At 38.4% G+C, this 6,964-nt stretch overlaps 1 long non-coding RNA gene across 1 annotated transcript; it reads right to left on the bottom strand.

Annotated features, from left to right (window-relative positions):
* Nucleotides 1-4,880: 4,880 nt before the first annotated feature.
* Nucleotides 4,881-6,133, bottom strand: LOC106292694. The gene is made up of 2 exons (XR_001260221.1): nt 5,589-6,133; nt 4,881-5,397 (listed from the first exon to the last, which is right to left on the bottom strand). It is a non-coding gene; the product is annotated as an uncharacterized LOC106292694 (long non-coding RNA).
* Nucleotides 6,134-6,964: the final 831 nt, after the last annotated feature.

Raw genomic sequence — 6,964 nt, 5'->3', positions numbered from 1 at the left:
TTGTTGTGTAGAATACGCAAAGCTCAGCATGCTGATGAGGCTTTGTGTAAGCAAAACGAGATCGAGAGTGTTGGATATCATACAGCTTCGAGCAGGATGTTCATGTATCGGAACCGGGTCTGTGTGCCAAATGTTGAGTTGTTGAGAAAAGAAATCTAGCAGCAGGCACACCACTCTCGTTCTTCTATTCATCCGGGGAATACCAAGATGTACATAGATCTGAAGCGTTACTACCATTGGCCTGGTATGAAGAAATATGTTGCTACTTTTGTATCACAGTGTCAGACATGTCAGTTGGTTAAGGCCGAGCATCAGATACCTAACGGGTTATTGCAAAACCTGCCAATGTCGGAATGGAAATGGGACATTGTGACTATGGAATTTTTATCAGGGTTACCGACCACTTCAGAAGGAAAGAATGCGATATGGGTGATCGTGGATAGATTCACCAAGTCAGCCTACTTCTTGGCAATTAAGAAAACGGACGGAGCTGATCAGTTGGCGTAGATCTACATTAGCGAGATTGTGAGATTGCACGGAGTTCCCATGAGCATTGTATCGGATCGGAATGTAAATTTCACGTCTGAGTTTTGGAGAGCCTTTCAGAAAGCACTTGGGACAAAGGTCCATATGAGCACGACTTATCACCCGCAGACAGATGGTCAGTCAGAGAGGACTGTTCAGACTTTGGAGGATATGCTCCGGGCTTGTGTCTTAGATTGGGAAGGAAGTTGGGTGAAGTATCTACCTCTAGTCGAGTTTTCCTACAACAACAGTTATCACTCGAACATTAAGATGGCACCATATGAGGCTCTTCATGGTAGGCCTTATCGTATACCACTTTGTTAGACCAAAGTGGGGGAGCGACATGAGTTAGAACTAGTAATGGTTCGAGAGACGGTAGAGCAAATGGACATGCTCAAAGATTGGCTTTAGGAAACCCATAACCGTCAGAGGAGTTATGCAGTTAAGCGCCGCAAGGATTTGGAGTTACATATGGGTGATCTAGTATACCTGAAAATAAGGACATTTCAGGGAGGATCTAAGACTCAGAAGCTAAAGCAACTTAAACTGAGGTACATTGGATTATATCCTTTGGTAGAGTGGATTGGAACAGTTGCTTGCAGTTGTTTTATCAGCAGTGTATCAGATTTCCACGACGTGTTCTATGTGTCAGCGTTGAAAAGGTTGAGGGAAGCCAAAGTTTATTTTGCAGCAGACGTCAAATGACCGCAGAGGGATTATATGCACCTTGTCGGCTAGTGGAGATTTTGGATCACCCAGTGAAAGAAGTTCAGAGAATGTCGACCGTTGTCTGAGTTAGTTGGAAGAGTGATAGGATTCAGGAGGAGACCTAAGAGACCGAGCGAACATTAGTATTCGGGGTTTTGTTACGATGACATTGGACATGTCAGCTCCTGACTTGAATTCGGGGATTCCTTATTAGTGTGGGAGAATTGTAACGACCCGAATTTTGGCTTTGGAATTTGTTAGCCTGCTAAGGACCATGCACATATCCAAGGCCAACTGATTTGTCTATAAATACTCACTTCCACATTGTTTTCTCTACCTGCAAGAATAAAAATCAGAAGTTAGAAATTAGAGAGAAGAAAAAAGAAAGAAAGAGAGTTTAAGAAGAGAGAAATGGAGATGTTTGTGAGAGCTGAGCGAACAGAAGTCTTCCCCGGACCCACCACACCTCGAGGTCACGCCAATCTCGTCACCACCGTTCGCCAAAGAAGCTAACCACCGGAAAACCGCTTGCCTTTAGCTTCAGTTTCGGACCGTTCAGTAAATCGGCCATATATCCCTAAACGTTGAGAATCTCGCGCATACAAAGATACCACCGTGTTCCTCTCATCAAGACGAAGCCGTAGACACCAACCTCGCCGCAATCGAAGCTCAGACGAAGCCGCACGCTCTGTTCAAATTTTTGCCTCCGCTCGCGCGACGGCCACGCGCAGCCGCCGGGAATCGTCTCCGCCGCCGGACCACCGCTTCGCCTCCACCGGACAGCCGCCAGACCACCGCTTCGCCGTGGGAACGCCGCCGGACCGCCGTGACTCGGTGAGTCAACTCAACGAGTCAACTCGGTTGACTCGATTAACCATTGGTTTGACTGGTTTGACCGGTTTAAATTGATTTCGGTTCGGTTAGGGTATACAGGTCGGTTAAGTAAAATTGATTTCTTGTCAAGGGTTAACCGGATTGACATTTGACCAGCGAGTTGACTTTTCCGCAGACTTCGACGGACCCGTTTTAAACCGTTCGAAAGGCATTCTGACTCGAAATTTAGATATGATTTCAGATTTGTAGTCCATTTGAGCAGATGGAGTTATTGCTAAGGTGAAGGCTACTCCGATTAAATCCCGAACTAGTTTAGTACTACCGTTATGGAAAGTCTAGTTTCAAGACATGATCCATCTATGTGAATCGAGTCTGTTTGAGAGTTTTGTTTGTTTATTATTGTTATTGTTTGTTAAACCGGAAATATGATAATAGAGGATTCAACGATTGATTGAAATGATTGATGTTAAGAACTCTTATATATATATATGTATATATATGAGTCCATGTGTTGAGATTGCGGGCTGCAGAGGTGTCTGCACTAGGCCGCCGGATTTTCGGGGTGCAGAGGTGTCTGCACTAGGCCGCGGGATTTGCGGGGTACAAAGACGTTTGTACTAGGCCGTCTGTTTGAGAGATCGCGGGGTACGCAGATGTATGTACTAGGCCGCGTGTTTAGCGGGGTACAGAGACGTTTGTACTAGGCCGCTTGTTTGTGGAGGTTACAGGGGTACAGAGTGGACTACTGTACTTACGACGCTTATAGAGTTATATACATTTATATCCTTATGAGGAAATGCGGTATGCTGTCATCGCATTGGTTGTAGCATGTCTAGTCCACTAGACATATATTGATTGTTCTTTGTGTTGTAATAGGCACCGCAATTGTCTCATACTAGAGGTAGGCATACATAGTTGTAGTGCTATGAACTGAGTCAGTGGTTTGCGGTTTAACATCACATACCTCACTGGACGATTCCCCTGTCGCTCACTCCTCCTTTTTTCCCCTTTCAGGTGAGACCGATGAGCAGGAGTGATTATATCGGACCGTTACTTTTAGGATTTTGGGTTTTTACTACTATCGGGCTTTGGACTTCTATCATTTTTATCGTTTTATCGCTTTTGGGCCTTTGAACTTCTATCTATCGTTTATGTTATTTATATTTCATACGTTTATTTTATTTAGTGGAATTCCAACGTGTACGTTTACTTTCAAATATTTATAAATGAAGATTTCAGATATTATTAATTATTTTATTTTGAAAGTTACTGGTGTCACAGATCTTATAACCAAAAAGGTAGTAAGCTAAATATTCGCAAAAACCTTCTTAAATTTATGTTATTCTTGTTTCATTACGGAGTATCTTAGATGATTAGTCCTGAATGGTATACATCAATTTTTTTTTTAATTTTCAATTTTTTGAATATCTGCTTAGGTGCCCGCCACCCAAAGAAAATGTCAAGTATTCAACCTTTGTGGTTAGTGTATCTCTCATCAATTATATTTGTCCCTTGGATACCAGCACATATGGATTACATATATGCTATTCCTTTAGCAACATTTCTACATAAAAATAAGAAACATAAATCAGGGTTGTTAAATTAATTGAAAGGTATATCAGAATCTACAAATTCATATTTAGTTATTCACAAAGAGTCGTTTCTAATTCCTTTGAGAACAATATTAGGTTTTCAAGTGTATAGACATATCAACAAAGGAAAAGATCACCATAGGGCAGCGTCAACATTCTGCGTCAACCCTTGTTCGTTTCGTTGACGCAGGAAACTGCGTCTGACGCCGCATCCGAACGCCACGTCCTGCGGCTGACGCCGATAAAATCTGCGGTCGCGATATAGTATGCGGCAGCGTCAGCGTCTGCGAAACGAACAACAACTGTCCTCATTGACGCTGCCGCCGCCGCTGACGATGCCGCTGACGCTGCCGCTGCCGCTGACGCCGAAACCTGCGGCAACCAAACGAACAGGACTCATATGAATCTGCTCAAAACCATAGTGCCTCATAATAAATCGCGTTACTAATCTAGTGATAGAAGATTCAAAGAATTGATAAATTTGGAAAGTCTAGGATTCATAGTAAATGCAAACTAAAAAGAAAGAAATAATGCATTAGACAATGATATGATATGGTGGTCACTGTATATGTTACTTTTATTTGTTTGGGTTAAGATTCAAAAATAGCAGTTTATAAAATAGTGTAAAACAAAAGACCATAGCATATTGTTCCTTCAAATAATGATAATGTTTATACCAACCGTTATGTATAGAGATTACCTTATAAGAGATTGTACGAAAAAATACAAAGTCGTTCCTAAAACCAAAAAGATATCAAGCTAAATGAGCAAATAAACATCACACCACCTGTTCCTTAAACTTTATGCTACCCTTGTTTCATTACAGAGAACAAGTTTTCTCATCTCCAAAAACTAATTAACATAAATGTTTTAATCATCCAACACCAATGTATATTGTTTTCATAAAAAGACTGGACATTTTGCTTTAAAAGATGTAGATGTACTCAGGAGTTATTTTGTTATTCATTTTAATTTTTGTGACATTTCACAACGGAACGGTTGAATCGTTATGTATTAATTCTATATCTCAGAAAAATAACAATCAATTTTTAGTTTTCGGATTCGACCTATCAATTATTCTTTCTTAACAATTATACATAGTTTACCAATCTTCTTCAGCGATATCTCGAATTTAAAAATAGCTTAATTTTCTCAAATATATATACCAATATATTCACCCAAGTGATTCTCCTCTCTCGGTTTTATCTCAATTTAATTAAAGTTTTTTTTTTTTTTGTCAACGATTGCTTTTATAAAGCTTAACAGGCCATGGGCCGATTTACAAGCAAATCAAACTTAATCCACAACAAAATCGTGAAGCCCAAACAAAGTCCAACCCTTTTTTACAAACCCAACCCGACAGATCAAGTATCATGCATGTTGCACACGTGTTGGCTAATTACACTTCGAATTTTCTGGATTCGAGAAGAGTAATCTGGTGCCACCGTCGGCTACATGTCGGTCCGAGAACCACCGTTCCTCTTCGCCGCTTAGTTTGATTCGCTTGCTTGTTCCAAGCATCTCTAAATCGCCGCAAATCCAACGAAACTCTTCTTCATATCGCCAGATGTGAATCCCATGAAAGCTTCAAAATAGACAGCAACAAGATCTTTCCGGAACGCCTTCAATAAGACTCTGACTAATCTAAATCCGCGCCAACTCCTCACTGCTTCATCAATCATCTCCTTTCTTTACCTTACAGGAGACTTCACCAACAATAGAGAGCAAAGATTGATTCCTGTTATGATGAAGAAACAAAGCTTAGCCAGCAGATACAAATAAAAGGTTTCCTGGATTTAGCGGAATAATAGTGAGCACAGAGAAAGGGAGCAAAACTGATCTGGAAAAGAACCAGATTTTATTGAATAAAACCAAATCAGAATCAAAAGAAGAACATGAAGAACAAATTCGATTTGATTTGAAACTCACAACAAAATCGTCAAAACGAAACAAAAAATTGCCTATGCGAAAGAGATAATCGCCATAGCGAAACTACAATCGATCCAAAGATCGAAAACAAAAACAAAACAGAATCTCCTCCCCTGTGAAAGATTTTGATCGGGAACATGGGAGAAAGATTTCTCTCTCTAGAGAAAGAGAGAGGATTCTTGATTAAAGTTTAATATATGTATATAGTTTGATATGTATATCAAATTTATATTTTCTTAAAATGAATTGTTCTTGTATATTTTATCAAAAAAAAAAGAATTGTTCTTGTTTATTTGATAATTCTTTCATAAACTCAATGAAAATATATTGCATAGCTGATAGCTGATAGCTGATAGTTGATGACCAAAAAAATAAGCTGATAGCAAAACGATAATTTATATTAAACATCAATTTTCAATACATAATGCAACACAAAAATAAACCACTGTAACAATACCGAATATAAATACATAGATCTAATATAGACACAATGGAATGCATTAATAAAGCTAATATCAAAATCTTTCAGATGATAAATAAAGGGATTTTTGAGTTTTTTAGACAGACAAGAAAATACTTTCGAGTTTGGATGTTCATGGATTCGACCTATATATATATATATATATATATATATATATATTAGGGTCGGTCCGTCCTACGGACGGGATATACTTTACTTGCGATCTAGATTATCATTTTTGTATGATTTTATGGTTTATGTTTTAGGTTTGCATATGTAAGTGATAGATATGATAATGATTTTTGTTGTTAGAAAATTTTACGTGAGGAAGGATTAAATACGATAAGATATATTTTGCTTGTTTACAATAGTTGTTTAAGAGTTGTGGCACTGATATGTTTATGAGGGCTTTAAATGGTTTTTATGTTGTTTTCTTTTACAAAAATTTGATCTCATATTCGGTGCATTGTGGTTTGTAATATTTCGGGTTCGGAATGATTGGGTTGTGGATAACTATTTTGTGTATGTTATAAGAATAATTACTCTTTATGTTGAAATCATAATCTTTCGACATGCTAAAGGAGTGGAAGTGGTGATTATTTGAAGTTGCATTTTTTTATTAAAAGTAGAATGTTATATTGAATCCGAAGAAGGTAATAAAGCAAAGTTAATCAAAATAAGAAAACATTGACACTCAAAATTATAAAGATCATATTAGTTCTATAACATTTCTTTTCAATATAGAGACGCCACGTAAAGAACATTTAATCTATCTCCAGCATTTGTCAGCTCGAGACATGTCGGTTTGCCGTTCATGACAATTCATAAATTTCATGGATTCTTCATATTCTCATGTTCATAGCAAAATTATGGCATAGATATAGTTATCTTTACCACAATTGTTGTTTGCATATGT

The sequence above is a fragment of the Brassica oleracea genome, chromosome C5 (assembly GCF_000695525.1).
Source record: "Brassica oleracea var. oleracea cultivar TO1000 chromosome C5, BOL, whole genome shotgun sequence".
Classification (NCBI taxonomy): Eukaryota; Viridiplantae; Streptophyta; class Magnoliopsida; order Brassicales; family Brassicaceae; genus Brassica; species Brassica oleracea.
This window is presented reverse-complemented; position numbering and strand designations above follow the sequence as displayed.